This window comes from Trichechus manatus, unplaced genomic scaffold (assembly GCF_000243295.1).
Source record: "Trichechus manatus latirostris isolate Lorelei unplaced genomic scaffold, TriManLat1.0 scaffold00019, whole genome shotgun sequence".
In the NCBI taxonomy this organism is placed as follows: Eukaryota; Metazoa; Chordata; class Mammalia; order Sirenia; family Trichechidae; genus Trichechus; species Trichechus manatus.
The window spans coordinates 12,861,170-12,885,347 of NW_004443955.1; the positions used below are offsets into that span (position 1 = coordinate 12,861,170).

Sequence of the window (24,178 nt, forward strand, 5' to 3'; positions counted from 1 at the left end):
AGAAACCTAACATAAATACTGGAACTGAGAGACACAACAACTGAAGTAAAAAAAACTCAATAGAGGGATTAAAAAACACATTTGAATGAATCATTGATCTAGAGGATAAGGTAATCAAAATTATGGAGGCTGAGAAGCAGCAGGAGAGAAATCTCAAGCCTTCTGAACACAGCCTAATGGAATTGTGGGATAACACCAAGAGAACTAACATATACATCATGGGAATCCCAAAAGAGACAAGTGAAAGAAAGGGACAAAAAGAATATTTGAAGAAATAATGACAGAAAACTTGCCAAATCTAATGAAGGACATGGATCTACAAATCCAAAAAGTTCAATGAACACAAATAGAATAAACCCAAAGACACCGACACTGAGACACATTATAATCAGGTTCTTAAAAACTATAGATGATAAGTGAGAATAACAGCACAATTCGAAGAGCATAGTCAATGTCACTAAACTGTGCATGTAGAAATTTTTGAAATGGTGTATCTTTGGCTATGTGTATTTTCACCAAACAAAAAAAGAGGTTGAGAAGTTAGAGGGTTGATATGTTGTGGGGTTGTTAACTAATGTTATAAAACCACATGTGTACTTCTGTTTCATGAGAAACTATTTGTTCTGCAAGCCTTCACCTGAAGTACAATAAAAAATTTAAAAAAACCTAAAGATGAGAGAATCCTGAAAACAAGAGAGAAGCAAATAGCCATCCCCAATAAGATTAACTGCTGACTTCTCAGAAACCTTGGAGGCCAGAGGCAATGGAATGACATATTTAAAGTGCTGAAAGAAAAGAACTGCAACCAAGAATACTATGTCTGACAAAGCTGTCCTTCAAGAATGAGGGCAAAAATCAAGACATACCTATTTAAACAAAAGCTCAAAGAGTTCGTATCAACCAAACCAGCCCAACAAGGGAGTGAGTACTTCAGATGAGAAAGAAAGGACACTAGAAAGTAACTTAAAGCTGTACATAGAAATATTTATGTTAAAGGTAATAGCATGGACATGTATTAGAGCAATTTTAAAGGTATTTTCACTTGATAATTCAAATTGTTATGTCCTTCATGCTTTATAATGACAAAGGCATAAGAAATAAGTATAAATTTATGTTAAAAGGCACATGATATATATAGATGATAACAACAAAATAAACAAGGAGGAATAGTGTAGGTATAGATTTTTTGTATGTTACTAAAGTTAACTTGGTATCAGTTTAAAACAGGTAGTTGTAAATGCAAGAGGTTAAATGTAATCATCATAGTAACCACAAAAAAAAAAATCTAAAAAAATACACACAAAAAGAAAGAATGGAATTAAAATGGTTCCTTACAAAAAATCAACAAAACCTAAAAGTTGGAAGTATCAGAGGAAATGAGAGGCAAAGAAGGCATAAGATTCACCGAAAAAAAGTAAAAAATAGCAGAAGTATGTCCTTCTTTATCAGTAATTACCATGAATGTAAAGAGACTAAATGCTCTAATCAAAAGGCAGAGAGTGGCAGAATGGATTTAAAAAAAAAAAAAAAGCCCAACTGTCTTTGTTATCTAGTGCTGCTATAACAGAAATACCACAAGTGGATGGCTTTAACAAAGAGAAATTTATTCTCTCACAGTTTAGAAGGCTAAAGTCCAAATTCAGGGCACCAGCTCCAGGGGAAGGCTTTCTCTCTTTTTCAGCTCTGGGGGAAAGTCTTTGTCATCAGTCTTCCCCGGTCAAGGAGTTTCTCAGCTCAGGGACCCTGGGTCTAAAGGATGCATGTGCTCCTGCTTCTTCTTGTTTGATGATAATGAAGTCCCAGGCCCAAGCCAGGCTGAGGTCTTGGGACAGGCTGGAAACATTAGTTACAGGAGTCACAGCACCAGTTCCATTCAGCAGTATTAGTGGAGGAAAGCAAGGAGGGGGGAAGAGTAACTATTCACCATCTTGTCCGTGCAGGGAGGTAGGCAAGAAGTCAGCCTACCAGGAACAAAGTGCTCTCGGGCCTGCAGCAAGAACAGAACCCAGCTAAGATGGGAATACAACTACATATGCATTCCTGTTAGAATGATACTCAGTGTGGTAGTTAGCATCTGCCACTTACAGGTCCTCAAAACAGTCACCTGAGACAGTGCTCCTGAAGAACAAACACATACCTGAAGAAACTCAGTTCCCAGGAGAGTAAATACGGGGTTCTGTAAAAATCAACAGCACCTGGACCTTATGCTTAACCTACAAACATCTGCACAGTGTTTATTCCTATGGAGGAATTGTGAATTGTTAGGACAGACTTCTGTGCAACCAACCCAAGCAGAGGTCACTATAAGGGACTAAGCAGCCCAACCTTCCCCAGACAAACCTGTGCCTAGTCCAACCTGTGCAAGTCTCCTTACCTGCGTCTTCTCCATCCTCCTCAAAGCAGAACTCAGACAAGAGCTCAATTTGGACCAGGGTCCAAAGGCACAGCATGAGACAAGGGGGCTGATGGGTCCCCTCCCACAACCCTCCTCGCAGGCTGAGCAGCAGAAGTTCCCTCATCAGGTCTTGCAGAATCACAGTGTGACAGTGAGGAGAGGGATGGGAGACTGAGACACTCCAAGCAAGGGGCCTCAGAGTCAACAACAGAAACCCACACTTCTAAATGGTCCTTTTCTTCACTGGGGGTTGATGAGGGAAAGTTCCTCCTACCGGATCTTGGAAGAAAGCAACAACTCTTAAGCTGGTCTCCTTTAGCCAGGTGAGAACAGCCCTGCTTCTCTCCCTGGACCCAGCCACAGTTTGACATAGAAATGGTCATGGGGCTTTGGCCCTGCACACAGGCACCAAGAGCTGGCTTTGCAAGAAAAAGTGCAACTGGCTGTCTGACAGGAGGACTACACTCTGCAGGACCTTTTCAAGGAAGTGCTGCAGACCTTATCGCTTCTCAATGAACTCATCTGAGCTTCCAAAGAAGGTTGACATCCCAGGAAGTTCAGGTACAGGCCTCCTGCTCTTGGTTTTCCAACATCTTACACCAACAGCCCATTGGAAGAAAACATCTGAGAACAGTACCTACTAATGAAGCAGGATTAGAGGCAGTTATATTAACGAAGCAGGATTTACAACACATAGGATGATCACATCAGATAAAATCGTGGATAATCACACAATACTGGGAATCATGGCTTAGCCAAGTTGACACACATTTTTGGGGGACACAATTCAATCCATAACACCAACTATATGCTGTCTACAAGAAACATATTGTAGACACAAGGACCCAAATAGGTTGAAAGTGAAAGAATGGGAAAAAAATATATTCCATGCAAACAGTAACCAAAAGAGAGCCCACATGGTGATTTTCATATTAGACAACATAGGTTTTAAGTCAAAATCTGTTATAAGAGACAAAGAAAGACATTATATAATGATTAAAGTGTCAATTCATCAAGAAGGTATAACATTTATAAACATATATGTGCCTAACTAACATCAGAACCTCAAAATATATAAAGCCAACACTGACAGAAATGAAGTGAGAAATAGTTCTGCAATAATAGATGGAGAATTCAATACCTCACTTTCAACAGTGGACAGACCATCTCAAACATTTAGAAAACTACAAAACATTACTGAAAGAAAATTTTAAAAACCTATAAATGGAAGGACATTCCATGCTTATGGATTGGAAAACTCAATATTGTTCGTATGTCAATACTACCTAAAGCAATCTATAAGTTCAATGCAGTACCCATCAAAATTCTAACAACCGTCTTTGCAGAAATTGAAAAGGCAATCATCAAATTTATATGGTCATCAAATTTATATGGAATATCAAGGGGCTTTGACTAGACAAAGCAATCTTAAAAAAGAACAAAGTAGGAGTACTAGCACTTCCTGATCTCAAAACATATTACACCCACATAGCCCTATATGCCACATCCACCCCTTCCCATGGGCCACACCGTGTCACTTGGCTAGAGAGCTACTGGCCCAATGCACCCTGACCCCACCCGCTGGCTCCTAATGTGCCATTTTTCCCCCTTTCTTCCTTTTCTTTCTCTTTCCCATCTAGCCCCATACACCACCTCCACCCCTTCCCGTCAGACAAATGCTGCACTGCCTCAACTAGAGAGCCACCAGCCTGCCACAGCCCTGAGCCCATCCTACCTCCACCGACTCCCACTGCTCTGCAATTTTTTTTTTATTTCTCTTCTTTTCTTTCTCCCTTCCACCGAGCCTCGAACATCACCTCCCCACTCTTCCAACCCACCCTTGGGTTCACCCTGCCCACATCTGCAGGGCCCCACTGTGATGCCAGTTTTTTTAAATTTTGTTTTATTTTTATTAGTTTTTTTTCTTCCTTTTCTTTCTCCCACCTAGCCTCGTACGCCACCTCCACTCCTGCTGCCAGACCCTGCTGTGTGGCTGTGGCTAGAGAGCCACTGGCCTGCTGCCACCCTGGGTCCACCCTGCCCCCACCCACTGACTCCCACCATGCCATCATTTTTTTCTCTTTATTTTTGTTCTTTTTCTCCCATCCCACCTAGCCCCATAAGCCACATCCCTTCCCTTCCCACTGGACCCTGGGTCTGCCTCACCCCCACTTGCTGGACCCCACTGGGCTGCTGTATTTTTTCTCCTTTTCTTACTTTTCTTTCTCCCTACCACCGAACCCTGTAGGCCACCTCCCCACCTTCCCTCTGGCCCCCACCATGCCACAGAGGATAGACTGCACTGATGCCCTGGACTGCTGCTGCCCAGGGTCCGCCACGCCCACACCCACCATCCCCCACCATGCCGCCATTTATTTTATTCTTTTTTCATTCTTTCTTTTCTTTCTATATCCCATCTAGCCCTGTACACCACATCTCCACCCTTCCCTCCAGTCCCCAGGTCTGCCCCACCACCACTCTCCAGCTACTCCTTTTTTTCTTTGTATTTTTTCTTTCTCCTTGTTTTCTTTTTTTCTCCCCCGCCCCCCACCTAGCCCTGTACACCACACCCCTCTCCCACCTCCCCGCACTGTGCTATCATGGCTAGAGCATCCCCAACACTCAGGCCCACCATTTCACCAGGCCTGCACCACCTCTCGTCCCCACCCCGCCACTTGACCAGCTGCTGAATGGTGGGAAGCAAGCCTGTACCATGACCTGTCTGACACCCTTACCTATCTAGAGAGAGGCAGTGAAAGATCCCACAACACTGGACCAACATTGGTAGGGAGATAGTGCCACTTGCTCAGTCTGCCCTCAGGCACCTCTCCAAACCAGTGTACAGTAAGCAGGTGGGCTTGCCCTGCCTGCCACTGTTCTGCCCATCTGGGCAGGTGGTGAGAGCTATCATGTTCACAGATGAGCAAGTAGCAAAGCATGCCTGGCCTGCTTGCCCTAACATAGCAAAACAAAACAAAAAAGCAGGATGAAACAAATGAACATACAATCAACAAATAAAGAAACAGTACTTTAATGCCTCAGTGACAGCAGACAATATCAAAATATATTAAAAAAGCAGGACAGGAAGGCTCCACCAAATGATGAAAATAATCAGAAAAATCTTTGAGCAGAAGAAAAGGTAGTGAAACTACCTGATATGAAATTTAAAAGATTAATATTTAGGGATTTCCAAGAAATTAGGAAAGAGATCAAGGAAAACAGAGACAAAACCACCAAAAACATAGCCAAAATGAAGGCAAACACAAACAAGCAATAGAAGAATTCAGGAAACTAATATAAGAACAAAACCTCAAAAAAATTAAGCAATTAGAAATCATTCTAAAATAGCAACTAGAAATCCAAAAGATAAACTACAAAATATCAGAAATGGACAACTCAATAGAAGGTTTTTGGAGAAAATTTGAAACAATGGAAAACAGAATCAGCAAGATTGAAGATAAATTCATAGATGCCACTCTGAGGAAAGATCAGAGAAAAAAATGAAGAAAACCTAAGAATTATGACACTATCAAGAGCAAAACTTTGCATGTGATTGGAGTTCCAGAGCAGAGGGAAAAAATGGAAAACACAGAGAAGCTTGTTGAAGATTTCCTGGTAGAAAACTTCCCAAATAGCATGAAAGACAAAAAGCTGACCATCCAAGAGGCTTAACAAATCTCATATAGTAGAGACCCCAAAAGAAAGTCACCAAGACATATCACAAGCACATTTGTCAAAACCAATGACAAAGAAAGAATCCTGAGAGGAGCTCAAGAAAAACTAAAAGTCATTTAAAAAGGAGAAACAATAGGATTAAGATCTGATTACTCAACAGAAACTATATAGGAAAGAAGGCAATGGAATGACAGATATAAAACTGTGAAAGAAAAAACTGTCCACCAAGAATAACATAACCTGCGTAACTCTGTTAAATACAATGGTGAAATCAGGACATTCCAGATAAACAAAAATTAAGGGAATTCATAAAAACCAAACAAAACTTAGAAGAAATATTAAAGAGAGTCCTTCAGTTAGAGAACCAATAACATCAGACAACAACTGGAGTCTATGACACAGGACAATATCAGCCAGATACCAACCTAGGTAAAGAACTCTTAATAATAAAACAAAGTTAGAAGACTTAAAACAGAGAAACAGAGATGTCAATGTGTAAATGACAACGTCAAAACAATAAAAAGGGAATAAGCAATGTAGGTATAGAACTTTCAGATGGAGAGGAAGTCAAGGTGATATCAAGTAATAAAAGACGGGTTCAAACTTAGGAAGAAAAGGATAAATTTCAAAGTAACCACAAAGAAAGTTAACAAACCTACTCATCAGAAAAAAAAAAAAAGAAGAAAAACGTAAAGTCTCAGTAAACACAAAATCTATAAGAACGAAAGAAAAGAAAAAAAAGTCAGCACAGGAAAGTAAGAAGAACAAAGAAAACGTTAGCACCATAAAAACAACAAACAAACAAAAAAAAAGCACAACAATATGACAGCAATAAACTCACATGTATCAACAATCACACTGAATGAAATGGCACAAATGGACCCATAAACAGACAGAGAGTGGCAGAATGGATTAAAAAAAAAAGACCCTTCAATATGCTGTCTACAAGAGACACACCTTAGACACAAAGACATAAATATATTAAAACTCAGAGGATGGCAAAAATATATATCAAGCAAATAGTAACCAAAAAATGGCAGGAGTGGCAATACTAATCTCAGATAAAATAGACTTGTCTTAGTCATCTAGTGCTGCTATAACAGAAATACCACAAGTGGTTGGTTTTAATGAAGAGAAGTTTATTTCCACACAGTCAAAGTAGGCTAAAAGTCCAAATTCAGGGTGTCAACTCCAGGGGAAGTCTGTCTCTCTCTGTCAGCATTTTCATCAGTGTTCCCCTGGACTAGAAGCTTCTCGGCACAGGGACCCCTGTCCAAAGGATGCGCTCTGCTCCTGGCACTGCTTTCTTGATGGCATGAGGTCCCCCTGTCTCACTGCTCACTTCTGTCTTTTATATCTCAAGATATTGCCTCAGGACACAATCCAGTCTTGTAGATCAGGTCCTGCCTTACTAACACAACTGCCACCCATCCGCCGTCATGAACATCATAGAGGCAGGTTTACAACATACAGGAAAATCACACTGTACCAGGAATCATGGCCTAGCCAAATTGATACACACATATTTTGGGGGACATAATTCAAACCATGACAAGACTTTAAGGCAAAACCAAACATAAAAGACAAGGAAGGACATTATATAATGATTAAATGGACAATCCACCAAGAAGACAGAACCTTAAAAAAAAAAAAAAATCTATGCACCCAATGACAGGGCCCCAAAATACATAAAACAAACCCTAAACGCACTGAAAAGAGAAATTGACAGTTCCACAGTAATAGTAGCAGTCTTCAACACACCACTCTCAGTAAAAGACAGAACATCTAGAAAGAAACTCAACAAAAATACAGAAGATCTAAAGGCCAAAATCAACCAACTTGACCTCATAGACATATATAGAACATTCCACCCAACAGCAGGAAAGTATACATTCTTTTCCAATGCACATGGAAACTTCTCCAGAAATAGACCACATTTTAGGCCACAAAGCAACCCTCAATAAAATCCAAAACATCAAAATAATACAAAGCATTCTCTTTGATCACAATGTCATAAAAGTAGAAATCAGTAACAGAAAGAGCAAGGAAAAAGATCAAATTCATGGAACCTGAATAACACCTTGCTTAAAAACATCTGGGTAATAGAAGAAATCAAAGAGACAATTTAAAAATTCCTAGAATCAAATGAGAATGAAAACACATCATACCAAAACCTTTGGGACACAGCAGAGGCAGTGCTCAGAAGTCAATTTATAGCAATAAATGCACACATCAAAAAAAGAACAGGAAAAAATCAAAACAGAGAGAAAGAGAGATCTGTATCAAGGAAATGGCTCACACAGTTGTAGAGGCTGGAAAGTCCCAAGTACATTAGTCAGGCTGGAGGCTTCTCCTGACTCACATAGCTGCAGGGGTCAATGAATCTCAAGATAGGATGTAAGCTTCTAGCTCATGTCTCAAGAACCAGTGGTCAGATGAACAGGAGCCAGCTGCAGGATCCAGAGTGAGCAAAAGCCAATGAGCTTTACCAGAAAGTCCACATATACTGGATGCAGGCCACACCCCCAAGGAAATGCCCTTTCAACTGATTGGCTGCTCATAGCAAATCTCATCATAGAGGTGATTACATTATATCAAATCTCATTATGGAGCTGATTACATCATTACATAGCTGCCAAACTACATCATAATTGCCAAATCACTGAGAATCATGGCCCAGCCAAGCTGACACACAACCTTAACCATCACAAGAATGTTGCAGGGAGATTGGAACACTTACCCATTGCTGGTGGGAATGTAAAATGGTACAACCATTTTGGAAAACTATATGACTCCTCCTTAAAAAACTAGGAATAGAAATACCATAGGATCCAGCAATCCCACTCCTAGGAATACATCCTAGAGAAATAAGATCTGTCACACAAATAGACATATTCACACCCATGTTCATTGCAGCATTATTCACAATAGCAAAAAGATGGAAACAACCTAAGTGCCCATCAACGGATGAATGAATAAACAAATTATGGTACATACACACAATGGAATACTACACAACGATAAAGAACAATGACGAATTCGCGAAACATCTCACAACATGGATGAATCTGGAGGGCATTACGCTGAGTGAAATAAGTCAATCACAAAAGGACAAATATTGTGTGAGACCACTATTATAAAAACACAAGAAAAAGTTTACAGACAGGAAACAAACAATCTTTGATAGTTACGGGGGCGGGGGGAGGAAATCACTAACTTGATAGTAAACAAGTGTTAACTTTCGTGAAGGGAAAGACAGCACACCATGTAGGGAAGTCAGCACAACTTGACCAAGGCAAAGCCATAGAAACCTCCAAGACAAGTTCAAACACCTTGAGGGATTGCGTTACAGGGGCTGAGGGCTGGGGACTATGGTCTTGGGGGACATCTAGGTCAACTGGCATAACATAGTTCATAAAGAAAATGTTCTACATCTTACTTTGATGAGTAGCATCTGGGGTCTTAAAAGCTTTCGAGTGGCCATCTAAAATACATCTATTAGTCCCGTACCATTCAGAGGAAAGGAGAATGAAGAAAACCAAAGACACAAGGAAAGTATTAGTCCAGAGGACGAATGGACCATATGAACCACAGACTCTACCAGCGTAAGCCCAGAAGAACTAGATGGTGCCCAACTGTAACCACCAACCACTCTGACAGGGATCACAATAAAGAGTCCCAGACAGAGCAGGTGAAAAATGTATAACAAAACTCAAATTCACAAAAAAAGACCAGACTTACTGGTCTGACAAAGACTGGAGGTACCGCAAGACCATGGGCCCTGGACACCCTTCTAACTCAGAACTGAAGTCACTCCCTAAGTCCACCTTTCAGCCAAAGATTAGACAAGCCTATAAAGCAAACAATAACGCGTGTGAGGAACGTGTTTCTTAGTTCAGTCAAGTATACGAGACCAAATGGGCAACACCTGCTCATACGCAAAGACAAGAAGGCAGGAAGGGACAGGAAACTGGACGAATGGACACAGAGAACCCAAGGTGGAAAGAGAAAGGGGGAGAGTGCTGACACATTGCAGGGATTACAACCAATCTCACAAAAGAATTTGATAAATAAAATGCAGTGTATACATTTTTGAATGAGAAATTAATTTGTGCTGTAAACTTCCACCTAAAACACAATAAAATTTTTAAAAAAGCATTTTACAAAACTACAGTAATCAAAACAGTCTGGTACTGCTATAAGAATAGACATGTAGACCAATGGAATAGAATTGGGAGTCAAGAAATAAACCCCTACATCTATATAGTCAATTGATTTTTGAAAAGGGTGCTAAGTCCATCTAATGGGGCGAGACCAGTCTCTTTAATAAATGGTGCCGGTACACCTGGATTTCCACAAACAAAAGAATGAACACGGACATATATCTAACAGCATGTATGAAAAAACTAACTGAAAATGGACCAAAGACTTAAATGTAAGAACTAAATCTATAAAGCTCTTAGAAGAAAATGTAAGGCTAATGCTTCAGGACCTAGGTTTTAACAACGGATTATTAGATATGATACTGAAAGCACAAGCAACAAAAGACAAAATTTAAAACTTCTGTTCATCAAAGGACTTTGTCAACAAAGTGAATGAGACAACCTACAGGTTAGCAGAAAATTTGGGGGAGCCATATGTCTGGTAAGTGTTTAATATCCAAAATATATAAAGAGCTACTACAACTTAACAACAAAAAGACAACCCAATCAAGAAATGGGCAAAGGGCCTGAATAGACATTTCACCAAAGAGAAAATGTAAATGGCCAATAAGGACGTGAAAAGATGCTGGATGGCACTAGTCATTAGGGAAATGCAAATCAAAACCACAATGAGATATCACTTCATACCCACAAAGATGGCTATGATATGCCCTGGTGGTTCAATGGTTAAGCACTCGGCTGCTAACCAAAAGGTTGGTGGTTCAAATTCACCAGCAGGTCCACAGGAGAAAAGACCTGGTGATCTGCTCCCAGAAAGATTACAGCCTAGGAAATGCTACGGGCAGTTCTACTCTGTCATACAGTGTCATTATGGGTTGGAATCAACTCAGTGGCACACAAGAACAACAACAACCAATTAAGGACAACCATTAGATCAATAAAAGGGCTAGGAAAAATTCTAGAAACACAAAGATAAAGAATCAATCTTTCTAATGTGTTAGATCTTCATGCCTTTGACAGTCTCTTGGGAATAAGAGTTGTGAACTCTCCCTCAGCTCCCTGAATCCTTTTCTCTGACGTCCATGTTGGGTACCCGGTATTGTGTACTTGATGATGATCAAATGTGCAGTGGTAAACTGATTCAGAACTACACCGAGTATTTTCAACCAAAGACACAAGGAAAATGGTGGGACCACATGAATCAGAGCCTCCACAAACCTGAGCCCAGAAAACTAGATGGTGCCCAGCTACCACCACTGAATGCTCTGACAGGGATCGCAACAGAGAGTCCTAGGTAGAGCAGGAGAAAAATGTAGAACAAAATTCAAATTCACAAAAAAAGATAAGACTTACTGGTCTGACAGACACTGGAGGAACCCCCAAGACTATGGCCCCCAGATACTCTGCTAACTCAGAACTGAAACCACTCCCAAAGCCCACTATTCAAAGATTAGACAGGCCTATTAAAACACACACACACACACACACAAACACACACACACACGTGAAGAACGTGCTTCTTAGTTCAATCAAATATACGAGACCAAATGGACAACTCCCGTCCAAAAGCAAGATAAGAAGGCAGGAAGGGACAGAAACTGGACAAAAGGACACAGGGAACCTGGGGTGGAAAGGGGGAGTGTGCTGTCACATTATGGGAGTTGCAACCAACGTCACAAAACAGTATGTGTATACGTTTTTGAATGAGAAACTAACTTGAGGTGTAAACTTTCAACTAAAGTACAATAAAATTAAAAAAATAAAATACATAAAAAATCAAATAGATAGGAATAAATTTAATGAAAAGCCTCTTCATAAAGAAACTATAAAACAGATAAAGAAGATCTAAATAAATTTAAAGATACATCATTATTGTGGATGGGAATACTCAATATTGTGAGGATATTGATTCTCTCCATTTTGATTCACGGATACATTGCAATCTCATTTAAAATCTCAGAGACAGAGAATGTGTGTAAATTTATATAGAAATGCCAAGGAGCAAGACTGGCCAAGACAATCTAAAGAAGAACAAAGTGGGAGAACTTATTCTACTAAATACCAAGGTTACTATAAAAATGCACTAATTACGACAGTGTGGAATTGGTTCAGGATAGACAAATAGAAGAATAAAATTGTATAGAGTTCAGGGACAAACCTATTCATATATTGACAGTTGATAAATGACAAATGCAGTCTTTTTGATAAATATGCTAAATCAATTGGATATCATTATGGTTAAAAATTAAACTTGATCCCTCCTGAACACCATACACAAAATCAATTCCAGGAGTTCTGTAGATCTAAGTGTGAAAGGTAAAATTATAAAACTTCCAGAGGATATCTCTATGACCTTAGGATAAGCAAAGATTTCATAAATAAATAAAGTGTTATCCATACAGGAAAGTATTAATTAATCAGATTAAATTAAAATAAAGGACTTCTACTTAGTCAAGGAGTCTTTGGATGGTGCAAACGGTTTAACACCCTCGGCTGCTAACCTAAAGGTTGGAGGTTCAAGACTACCCAGAAGCACCTCAGTAGAAAGACCTGGCAATCTACTGAAAAATCAGCCATTGAAAACCCTAAGGAGCACAGTTCTACTCTGACACATACGAGGTCTCCAATGGCGAGTGGTTGTTTTTATTAAAAGATCCCATTAAGAGAATGACAAGGCAAAGGTAGAGTGAGAGGAAATATTTGCAACACTAATAACTGACACAGGGCTCATATCCAGCCTGTGTAAAGAACTCTTACCAGAAAAGATACTGACAACCCAATAGAAAACGAACAAGGCACTTAAACAGACATTTTTCAAAAGATTGTATTCAAATGTCCAATAAACATGAAAAGGTGCTCGAGCTCATTGATCATGAGGGAAATGCGAAGTACAACCATCTTAAGATACACCTACTAGAATAGCAATAATTAAAAAGACTGATAGTACCAGAAGGACAGTCCGTGGAGCAACCGGAACACACACACTACTGGAGGAGTGTAAACTATTACAGGCACTTTGAAAAATAGTTGATCATTTCCTAAAATGGGATCTATGACATATTATGACCCAGAAATTTCACTCCTAGGTCTATATTCAAAAGACAGGTATATCTAAAGACAATCCATACATGTTCATGTGAGCATTGTTCATAACAGCCCAAAGAGGACCCTTCCTGAGCATCCACCAATGGTGAAATGGATAAGTAAATTGTGGTATCTCTATACTATGGGATACTATACAGGAATGAAAAATGAGAAAACTGTTACTTGTAACAATATGGCTTCATCTCACAATCAACGTTTTCGAAAGAATCAAGTCAGAAATGAAGGTATACTTTATGCTTTCATTTTTCATAAACGGAAAGTCAGGTAGTGGTTACATTTGTGGAGAAGGGATGGGGGCAGGAGAGGGGATCGGGGGTAAGCAGATGATGTTCTTCTTGACCTGGGTGGTGGTTACACAGATGTGTTCAATGTGCGATAATTCATTGAACTGTACATTTGTTATTTGTCTACTCTTCTGTTTGTATATTATAAAATTTTTTAAAGTTGTTAAAATGAAAAGAAAAAGCTAACTACTTTAATTCCTTACCTTTCTGAGGCCACGGACATTACTGACCATGTTCTTTTTTATAAAAATTTTTAATACAAAAATACTTCTAAAAAATACATAAAAACCATCAGATAATCCCTATTGGCATTTAAAATAATAATAAAAGTAATTCACGTTCATGGTTAAGAACTTGTTGCCATCGAGTCAATTCTGACCCACAGTGACCTCATGTGCTACAGAGTATAACTGCTCCATAGGATTTTCTTGGCTGTAATCTTCACAGAATTAGGTTGCCAGGCCTTTCTTCCATGGCATCACTGGGTGGGTTCAAACTACCAACCTTTAGGTTAGTAGTGCAATGCAAACCATATGCACCTCCTAGGGACCTTTGTGCATGGTTAGAAGGTTCAAATAATGCAAAAATGTATCAAATGAAAAGTGAAACCTCTCTGCACCACTCCAGCCTTTCTCCTCAAGAGAAGCACTCTTAATGTTCATTGTGATTCCATCCGGAAACATTCTCATGCCCATTTTAGCAGGTATCGATTGTCGAATGCCAGCTTCCCACATATCACAAGCTGTTGCTAACACAGCTGAGCTGACGGCTCTGGGCATTAAGAACAAACATCATTCTGACAAAGCAGAGGCAGTGTCTCCGTGGGGGAAGGGTAAGATCAAGATCCACTGAGAATTTGAAGTTTGGTTTAAGGTTGGTCTTTCAATGTTGATGCATGATTACAGTTGGGTTAGAATCATGATTTAATGATTTAGGATTGGTGAAAACAGTAAGGCAAGAATTTTGGAAGAGTTCAAAGAGTCTCAGGTGGGTAAACTGTTGATGCTTTCTACTGAAAAGTTGATGGATCTTGCAAGAAGGCCCAGGAATGACCAGTGATGTGCCTGGCAAAAGTCTCCTGGAATAGTAAAGTTTGCTAATAAAGACAATGGGATAGTCAAGTCATGTTAATGGAGACAGTGAGCTGCATGGCAGGTCGGTGGCCTGGGTTCTCAGTATCTACTTATGTTATCTTTACCCGTATAAACTCTGTTTCTAATGTATCCAGGAAGGGAAAATCGGAGGCACCTTCTGTGTGTGCCCCAGGGACTGGGAACACCCGGGGTGGGGAGCACCTGTCCTTGACTTGCGCTAAGGCTCCACATGGGCTATTGGCAGCTTAGGTTGTCGCTGTTAGTTGCCATCAAGTAGGCTCCGATTCATGGGACCCCTTGTACAACAGAGCAAACCGGTGCCTGGTCCTGTGCCATCTTCATCATCGTCGGTATGCTCCAGTCTGTTGTTGTGGCCACTGTGTATTCTGAGTGCCTTCCAACCTAAGGGGCTCATCCTCCAGCACTACATCGGACAATAGTCTCTGTGATCCATAGGGTTCTCATTGGCTAATTTTCAGAAGTAGATCGCCAAGCCTTCTTTCTATTATGTCTTAGTCTGGAAGCTCCGCTGAAACCTGTCTACCATGGGTGACTGTGCTGGTATTTGAAATACCGGTGGCATAGCTTCCAGCATAATACCAACACACAAGCCACCACAGTATGGCAAACTGACAGACAGGTGGTGAGATAGTCCTATATGATATACTTTTTAAAGTCAAAAAGTTTCATACTCTGAGTCTTCACATTGTTCTGCGCCTTGCTTTTTTCTCTTATTGATGGATCATAGATACATTTCCTTAATCAACACATACAGATGTACTTCCTAGAAATGCATCGTAATTTCTTTAATGAGTCTCATATGGTTGGACACTTCAGTTGTTTTTAATTTTTAGCTCTTATAATGTTGCGATAAACATCTTTGAAACGAAATATTTCACTCAGATTGCCTGGGTTTAAATCTCTACCCCATTACTACTTACTATGTAATCTTGACCAAGTATTTGAATGTTTTAATTCTCATTTTATCCATCTGTAAAATAACATAGAACCTCCTTCACTGTGTCATTTTGAAAATTAAATGAGATGATTCATGTAAGCTTTTGTTTTTTAACCCTGCTTATCATATAGTAGTATGGATAACATTGAGAAGAATGGGAATTTCAGAACACTTAATTGTACTCATGGGGAACCTGTACGTCCAAGAGGCAGTTCGAAAAGAACGAGGGGATAATGCGTGGTTTATAATCGGGAGAGATGTGTGTCAGGGTTGTATCCTTTCACCATACTTATTCAGTCTGTATGCTGAGCAACTAATCCGAGAAGCTGGACTATATGAAGAAGAATGGGGCATCAGGATTGGAGGAAGACTCATTAACAACCTGCATTTTGCAGATGACACAACCTTGCTTGCTGAAAGTGAAGAGGACTTGAAGCACTTACTGATGAAGATCAAAGACTACAGCCTTCAGTATGGATTACACCCCAACATAAAGAAAACAAAAATCCTCACAACTGGACTAATAAGCAACATCATGATAAATGGAGAAAAGATTGAAGTTGTCAAGAATTTCTTTTTGCTTGGATCTACTGCAATCAACTCCCATGGAAGCAGCAGTCAAGAAATCAAATGACGTATTGCATTAGGCAAATCTGCTGCAAAAGATCTCTTTAAAGTGTTAAAAGGCAAAGATGTCACTTGGAGGACTAAGGTGCGCCTGACCCAAGCCATGGTCTTTCCAATCACCTCATCTGCATGTAAAAGCTGGACAATGAATAATGAAGACCGAAGAAGAATTGATGCCTTTGAATTATGGTGTTGGCGAAGAATGTTGAATATACCATGGACTGCCAGAAGAACAAACAAATCTGTCTTAGAAGAAGTACAGCCAGAGTGCTCTTAGAAGCTAGGATGGTGAGGCTTCCTCTCAAGTAATTTGGACATGTTATCAGGAGGGACCAATCCCTGGAGAAAGGACATCATGCTTGGGAGAGTAGAGGGTCAGCGAAAAAGAGAAAGACCCTCAATTAGATGGATTGACATAGTGGCTGCAACCATGCACTCAAACATAGCAAGATTGTGAGGATGGTGCAAGCCCAGGCAGTGTTTTGTTCTGTTGCACACTGGGTCTCTATGAGTTGGAACCAATTCGACAGCACCTAACAATAACAATATCATATATTAGGTGCTCAATAAATGTAACTTCTTATTGTTCCTATATCTTGGGGAAATTTTACAAGTATAGTCACTGGGCAAATTTCTACCAGTAGGATTTCTGGGTCAAAGGGCATCTGCATTTTTTCATTTTAATAGATACAAAATGCCTTCCCAAAAAGTTGTACAAATTTAAGTTCTACTGACAGTGTTTGAGAATAACCATTTCTCTGAAATGGGAGTCATGAACCTTTGACCTTTTGACCAAGCAAATATCTCATTGTTGTTTTGACTCACATCTCTTTAATGTGAGCAAGATGGACCATTTTTGTTTCTTTTATTTTTCTATTAGATTACAGCACTTTTCCTTAGAAGTATCTATTAGCTCATGATAAATTGAAGAGATTGACTTCTTTTCTATCAGATGTGATATAAGTTTTTGTTCCCAGTTGACTTTATATGTACTATTTTGAGGTGGGACATACACGAATTTTTAATTATTTATGTGGTAAAATGTATCCATTTTTTCCTTTATACTCTCTCCTAACAAGGGCTTTTTCATTTTGGCTAATGTATTTTTCAGTTCTAAGATCTCCATTTGGTTTTTCTTTATATCTTCTGTTACTTCGCTGAGATGTTCTATTTCTTTGCTGAGACCTTCTCATTTTTCAGTTTGTTTCAAGCATGTTCATGATTGCTCCTTGAAGCATTTTTATTGAGAGCTTCCTTAAAATACTTATCAGGAAGGGAATAATAAAAATGAAACTATAAATTAATAAAAATGAAAACAGCAAAACAATAGAAACAAATCAATGAAGTAAAAAACTGATTCTTTGAAAGAATCAATAAAAATGATAAACCTCTAAGAAGACTGACAAAGAGAAAAAGAGAGAACCAACAAATAATCAACATCAGGCATGAAATAGGGGCTATCACCATAGATCCTGAAGCCATTAAAAAGATAATAAGTGAATATTATGAACAACTTTACACTCATAAATTTGATAACTCAGAAAAAATGGACCCACAACCTGCCAACACTTAGCCAAGATGAAATAGATAACCTGAACAGCACTGTGTCTATTAAAGAATTGAATTCGTAATTAAAAAGCTCCTCCCAAAAGAAATATGCTGGCCCAGGTGGTTTCACTGAGGAGTTTTGCTAAACATTTAAAAAGATGAACACTAACTTTACACAATCTCTGCCAGAAAAATAGAAAGGAGAGAACATTTCTGAACTCATTATATGAGGCTAGTATTATCTCAAAGACAGTACAAGAAAAGACAACTATACACCAATATCTCTCATGAACTTAGATGCAAACATCCTCAACGAAATATTAGCAGATCAAATCCACCAATGTATAAAAAGAACTATACACCGTGAGGATTATGCCAGGTATGTGAGGCTCGATCAAAATTAGAAAATTAATCAATGTATTCCACCATCTCAATTGACACAGAAAAAGCACTTGACAAAATCCAACACCCCATTCATAAAACCCTCTGCAAACTAGGAATAGAGGGACATTTCCTCAGCTAAGCAAATCCAATGCCAAACCCATTGGCATCCCGTCGATTCTGACTCTGGCAACCTATGTGTTGTTACGGAGTAGAACTGCTCCACAGGGTTTTCTTGGCTGTAATCTTCATGGAAGCAGGTTGCCAGGCTTTTCTTTCATAGTGATGCTGGGTGGGTTTGAACCTCCAACCTTTAGGTTAGCTGTCAAATGCAAACTGCACCAGCCAGGGACCTAACTAAATAAAAAGCATCTATTAAAAAAAACCCTAGAGCTAACATCATACTGACCAGCGAAAAATGGAATACTTACCCCCGAAGACAGTGAGCAAGGCAAGATGTCTGCTTTCCCCACTCTTATTCTATTCAAAAACAGTACTGGAAGTTCCAGCTGCTAGAAAAAGAAATGAAAGGCACACAGATTAGAAAGGAAGAAATAAAACTGTCCCTATTTTCAGATGACATAATGGTTTATGCAGAAAATCCCAAAGAACCTAAAAAAAAAAAAAAAAATTCCTGAAACTACTATGTGAATTCGGCTGGTCGCAGGATACAAGATAAAGACACAAAAAATCAATTGCATTTCTATTTACTAAAAATGAACCTGTGGAGCCAGAGATTAAAAGACGATGCCATTTATACTCACTCCACAGAAAATGAAAAAACTTAGGTATAAATTTAAGAAGAAGGATTCCCTAGGTGGCACAAAGGGTTTGCGCTAGACTCTAACCCTAACGTTGGTGGTTTGAACCCACCCAACAGCACTGGGGAAGTAAGGCCTGGTGACCTACTTCCTGTAAAGACGGCAGCCAAGAAAACCCTCTGGAAGACAGTTCTGCACTGTAACACATGAGGGCACCATGAGCCAGAATGGACTGGACAGTCCATTTTGTTTTTGTTTTTTGGTATCGGGATGCTGAAATTTACAGAACGCGGAGGGAAGAATCAAAGACGTATAAATGGAGAGAAATACTGTGTTCACGGGTTGAAAGACTGAATTTAGTAACGACTTCTAGGATCCTTCCTTTACTCTGTGGTAAAGGACTTCATCCCATTGCTGCGCCAGCGGGGGCCTAGCCAGGACACAGGGCAGGTGGAGTCCGTAGAAAGTGGCGAAAGATTTCTCACTTGCGAAGTGAAGGGGACACCCACCCTTCCCCTGAAGGCTTGGCCGAGTCCCCACACTGCAGTGTGGGCGGCTGACTTTGGCAGTTTTCTTGGCTCTCTGCCCCCACAGAGCTGGCTTTGTCCCCTTAGAGCCTCGCCCTCTGGTTTCCCAGCATCCTGTGAGTAGCCGCAGCTCAGTCCCACGACTCGCGAGCAAATAACCAACTCAGCCTGTCTCACGGCGGGCAACAAAGGCTTCTGGTCCCGCGAAGGTAAACAGACGAGGCGTCAATCTGTCCTGTTTGCCAGGGAGGAGAGGATCGGCCTCCCTCCTGTGCTGTGGTCTCAGCTGTGTCCACACAACCTGTTGCTTGAAACAGGTTCTGGGCCGAGTTGCCAGACTCTCCCTGGTCCTGTTTGTTAATAAAACCTTCCACCAGGTGGCCCCCAGGTTCCTGTTAAGGAGGAGGAGAAGAAGAAAAAAAAATCGATTGTCTTTTAGAAGAGGGAGGGTGGTCGACAAGAGACAAAGAAGATGAATGAGAGTCTGGTCCGGGCTGCTTTGGGAAGACATTGGTACCTTGGCAGCAAGCAGTCCCAGTTCACCTGGGACTGGGACGAAAGGGCAGAGACACTTGGCCAGTCTGTGTGCCGCGCGCTGGCATCATCTCGCGTGTCCTGTCCCCTCGAACTCACTGCTAACAGGTCTGTCTTACCCTCCTGGGGGTAACTGCGGTGATCCGCTCTGGGTGGGGACCCTTTCTCTTAACAAGACTTCGAACCCAAGGATATAGGATTCTCTGGGCCGCCCCTCTGCACCGGGCACAGTCTGGGTGGAACAGACGTGAGCGGAAGCTCTGAGTTTGGGCGCTGAGTCTCCTTTTGCACCTCAGGATTCTGATGCTACGGTTCTGGGGGAGAGGAAAAGGGAAGAACTGTGTAACGTTACTTTGGAGTCCTCCAATATGCACTTGACCTTTGAAGACAGTCGGTGCTTCTCTGCCGAGCTGCCAGTACCACCTGAGGGCTCAGACGCCGTAGGGCTTCGTATCCTACGAACCGGAATCGGAACCCAGGGTGGAAGACTCTGCCTCTTTGGGTATCCAAAAGCAGCCAGGCCGGAGCTGGGCGTCAGAGAGCAAGCCAGACGGCAAGGCAGTCAGAGCAACTCAACGATGTACATACAGGGCTGCGGACATCGAAAGGCTAGGCTCACCAGTGGGCGTAGTGCAAGAGATTTGTTACTAAGGTTAAAAGTACTGAACCGACATGCAAGTAATTAAAAAAAAAAAATAGTGCATCGGTCTGTGAGTGGGCTGGGCACTGTAGGTCCCTAGCCAGACAGAGCCTGGTGGGTAGCCATGTAAGTCTCCCCAGCACCTGGGGTCCTCCCCTCCAGCATAGGCTCACCCTCCTTCCGACTCCTTCCCTTCCTCTCTGCCTCCATCTCGCCCACACCTCCCCTTGTTTAATCCACATGGCAACAGTGTGAGTGTGGGTATTATTATCTCCGTTTTACAGATGAGAAGGCAGGTTCTAGAGGTGAAGTAGCTTGCCCAAGGGCACATGGCTGGCAAGGGGCAGAGCTGGGATTCACATCCACATGCCATTGCCAGTATCCCTGCTGGCTCCTCCTCCAGGCTGTTCTGAGGGCTCCTGACACCGACCGAGCTGGTGACTCTTGGTCATTACTGGAGCTCTCTCCTCAAGCCTCTCTCCAGGTACCTCTGAAGGCCCTAGAGCATTTTGTGCTGCCCCCAAAGCTTTGGAGGCACCTCCATTTGCTATGCTCACTGCATACTGCTGAGATGCCCATTGCTCGGCCCTTCCGGTCCCTCAGAGTCCACAGACTGCTGCCCCAGGGAGTGTGACACCAGTGGGAATCCCTGTGGCCGGGCCCACCCCCTCTAAGGCCTTAACCGTCCCCAGGCCACTGCCCAAGTGCACAGCAGCCACCCCCTCATCTTCTGAGGCCCACTGACCTCCATCCTTCCCCAGCTGGTGGAAACACTTCTCTCCTCACTTGCTGCCCCCCTTTCTCCTTCCCTCCTCTTTGGAGAGTTCCATCTTCACCCTTTCAGAGAACTGAGGCTTTTACAAAGAGCCCATGGGCACTGGTGGTTCGGTGGTGGAATTCTCGCCTTCCAGGCAGGAGACCCGGGTTCGGGTTCAGGCCAATACACATCATGCACAACTACTACCCGTCTGTCCGTAGAGGCTTGTGTGTTGCTATTGTGCTTAACAGGTGTTAGTGGAGCTTCCAGACTAAGAGAGACTAGAAATAAAGTCCTGGAAGCCTACTTCCAAAAATCAGCCACTGAAAGTCCTATGGATCACAAGGGTTCAATCCCCAACCGATCAGAGGGCTGAAGCAGAACCGGGCAGTGTTTCTTTCCATTGCGATGGGGTCACCACTAGTTAGAGACAACTCAGAGGCAGCTAACAACAACAGAATCTGGAAGAGCCTTGGAGGCAGGCAGCTTCTTCTATTTCCTGTCCCACAGTTCTAAAAGTGCCAGGCTTGTGCCAGCGCTATACCCCTGGGGCACGAGCCCTCTGAAAGCCAAGCACCTCCCTGCTTCTAGGTGGACATTAGCCACTCCAGCGTGAATTCAGTCATTTCCACTTACTCCAGCAAGGCCAGACTGGAGTTTGCATTTACTTCTCCTTGGATTTGGTGGCAGGAAAGGCCATGTTTGCCTCTTAGGCTGTAACAATCATGCTTGCCCAGAGCTGCCGAAGACCTGGGATTTGGAAGAGGCAGAGGATAGGAATCGGAGATCAGACTTGGAAGAGAGTTTAGGTTTACCTTGTCCAGTCTCTGTGCTAGGGCCAGAAAGCTGAGCAGAGCAAGGCGACATGTGAGTACCAGATCCAGGGGGTCTGGAAGCCAGGTGTGTAACTGGCGCCCTGCCTGGTCCGCACTTCACACATGCAGACTCTGTCATCCATACCCACCACCTCCAAGGATGATGTTATTGACAGGTCTGCAGATGCGGAAGCAGGGGCTAGTGAGGAACCGCTGTAAGATGCCCCAACATGGTTTATGGTTTAAGAGCGGTTTCACAAAAAAAAAGAAAAGAATTAATGCAATTGACTACATTAACAGAAAATGAGGAAAAAAAACCCCAAATGTTCATCTTATTGCTTGGATTGTCAGCAGGGATGATATTACTCCCCAGGGAACAAAAATTGGTTCTTGGGAGATGAAAAACTATCTTACTGTCTTTATGTATAAAGCGCCATTCACAGATATACAGCATATCTGTGGTATTAAAATTTCATGGAGGAGCAGCACTTAGGAAAAAATGCCTAAAAGACTCTGGGAGGGGGAGGGGAGCAATAATGAAAAACAGTTGAGAAATATTATCTTGTTAGATGTTAGAAAAAGCATTTGACAAGATTTATGACCCATTCATGATTAAAATTTTTTAAAAAAACTCTTAGAAAACTGAAAATTAAAGTGGATTTTCTTAATCTGTTATAAAGTTAATCTACGAAGAAATTAGAGCAAACAACATACCCACTAGTGAAATACTGAAAATGTTCTTTCTGAGATCCAGAATGAGACAATAATCCCCTCTATCATCACTTTTCTTCTACATTGTACAGAAGATTCCTAGCCAGTGGATAAGGCAAGAAAAAGAATTAAAAGGCAGAAGAAATGGAAAGAAAGAAATAAAATAATAATTATTCACAAATAACATGATTATATACATAGGGAATTCAAGAGTGTACTTACAAACTATTAGAATTAATAAGTGAATTTACTAAGGTTTCTGGATATTAAATCAATATACAAAAATTGTATTTCTATACACTAGCAACAAAAAGAAAATAAAAAATTTTAAATTTAAAACTACTTACTATAGTACATACAAACACACGCACAAATCAAATACTTACGAATACATCTAACAAAAATTTCCAAGACCTCAGTACTGAAAACCACATAACACTATTGTGGTATTGGCTCAAGGACAAAGATGAATGAAACAGAATAGAGTCCACCCACAGACAGATACATATCTAGGAACCTGATTCATGCGAACTGCAATGGGGAAAGGATGATTATTGTATCAGTTTGTGTCCAGTCAGGAGACAGAAACCACACAGTGATTTAAACAAGGGAAGTTTAATATAAAGAACTATTAACCTACTATAAAAGAGTAAGTGTAAGATATATGGGCAGGTCTGAGGGAGAGTATCCAATGAAGGAAAAACTTGGAATGGGAACTCCCTTCCCAAGGGGTCAGCCCTTGTGAGAGAAGGTGGAGTTCTAGCCTACCAGATGGCAGAGAAGTTCATTGGTTTGTCCCGACCAGAGCTGGACCACAGTTGTTGGGCAGGCAGGTAGTACCCACCCCGGGAAGCACGCAAGTCTCAGCTGGTGGCTGGCTATCTGACTGTGCAGAGGGAGTGGGCACTGGTGTGGTAGACCTGGAGTGCATGGTGTCCATGTCCAAGGAAGCCATGGGAAAGTGATTACCATGCTGGACCAGCTATCTAGTTGCTGAGGGACTGTCCATACTGGGCATGTGGCTGGGGCAGTCACCACTGGATGTCCTCACACCCATACTGCTGAGTGTGCTGCCACTGGAAACAGCAGGAGAGCCCCATTTCTCCCACACTTTCCCTCCACCACTCTCTACTGAGAAAGATTAGCATCATGCTCACTGTGATGAAGAAATGCTTAAGTTCCACCCATTATTACAGAAGGCAT

The 24,178-nt window shown here is 41.4% G+C and overlaps 1 pseudogene; it reads right to left on the bottom strand.

The window, feature by feature from the left end:
* Positions 1-2,418: 2,418 nt before the first annotated feature.
* LOC101342066 (sorting nexin-11 pseudogene) overlaps positions 2,419-24,178 on the bottom strand; it is an 88,869-nt pseudogene continuing 67,109 nt past the window's right edge.